This window comes from Chaetura pelagica, unplaced genomic scaffold (genome assembly GCF_000747805.2).
Source record: "Chaetura pelagica isolate M959 unplaced genomic scaffold, ChaPel_1.0 scaffold405, whole genome shotgun sequence".
Taxonomy (NCBI): Eukaryota; Metazoa; Chordata; class Aves; order Apodiformes; family Apodidae; genus Chaetura; species Chaetura pelagica.
Genome location: NW_009953489.1, coordinates 5386651 through 5387992, shown reverse-complemented (window position 1 = coordinate 5387992; position 1342 = coordinate 5386651). Strand labels below are relative to the sequence as shown.

Sequence of the window (1342 nt, the reverse complement as noted above, 5' to 3'; positions counted from 1 at the left end):
TGCTTTTGTCCCCCCCCTCCGGGGAAATCCGGCTCGGGGGGTGTCCTTGCTCTCCGTCCATCTCCGCCCCGGCTCTTCCCCCGCCAGCCCGGACCGGTCCGAGAGGGATGCTCAGAGTGCCACGAAAAGTTCCTTTGGGACCCGTGTTCCAGCGGGAACAGGAGCTGTTGTTCTCCCAGAGGGTTTCAACCGCCCCTCTGCTCTGTCGAGCGCTCTGGTTTCTCCTCCCAGGAGTGAGAAGTATTTGCTGCTCGGACGACTCGACTCAAGCTTTTCTAGTTGTAATGGTGCTGGATGAATGGGGAGCCCAGGGTGGTTGGATGTCCCACAAGCCTTGGGCAGGGGGAACGGCAGCTCCTGGATTAGTGCAGAGTGTGTTGGGCCACATGCCCTTGATGCCAGGGTCAGGCAAGGTCCTCTCCCCGGAGCTTTGGGCTCTTGCCCCTTTCCTTGCTTGGCATGGCAGCTCTGTTGGCATCCTTCCCAGGCAAGAGCAGTTATGAGGGTGAAAAGAAGGTTTTAACCTTCAGACCATCAACGATGGGATTTCAAGGGCCATCTCTAGGTGGGGTTTGGTGGTCGCTTGCTGACAGAGCCAGCAGCACCTTTGTGCTGTAGGCAGAGAGATGAAGACAAGAGCCTGGAAGAGATGGTGGGCTTGCCTTGCCCTCCTTGCATTCCCTGGGTTGTGAAATGTGCCAAGACATTCTTCCAGGCAGGGGTGAGACAGTGGAGGTCACTGGAGGGGGAATGATGTGGTTAGAAACCAGGAGGTGCTGAGGAATGAGAGCAGAATAAGAGATGCTGTGGCATAAGGAATAGAGTAAAAGCACTTGGCTTGAAAAGGAGCCTTTGAAACCTGGTGCTGGAAGGCAGGCAGGACGTGTCCTTTGCCAAGGAGGTTGGTAGGTGGGCCTTGAGTGGCCCCCAAAGCCAAGGCAGTGCTTGACACTTGGGTTGGGGAAGAAGGGAGTGTGTTGCACCTGCTGCTGCTGTTCTGCTGCTGCAGAGCTGGCCTGAGCAGCACCGGGGCACAGGGTGGGTGCAGGACCCTTCAGCTGGTGGGAGAGCTGTAGGGTTGAGCCTGGGGGGTTGTGCTGCCACACGGGCTCTTACCACTTCCCTAAGCAGCCGTGGCTTCTGGCAGGCTTCCTCTCTGGGTGAGGTTTGGATGACAAAAATGAAACAAGCTACATAACTTCCCACTGACGGAGCTGGGAGCTGCTGGTTTCACGTCCTTGCTGCTCAGCCTGTTGGCTCAGCGCCAGGAGAGGGGGTTTCAGCCTCTAGAAGCCAAGCTGCAGGTAGTGGCAGGGCCCCGCAACTTGGGCACCCCTGCGCG

At 57.9% G+C, this 1342-nt stretch overlaps 1 protein-coding gene across 1 annotated transcript in view; it reads left to right on the top strand.

The window, feature by feature from the left end:
* AIF1L (allograft inflammatory factor 1-like) overlaps positions 1 to 1342 on the top strand; it is a 12047-nt gene that overhangs the window by 866 nt on the left and 9839 nt on the right. The gene's annotated exons all lie outside the window — the stretch shown is intronic.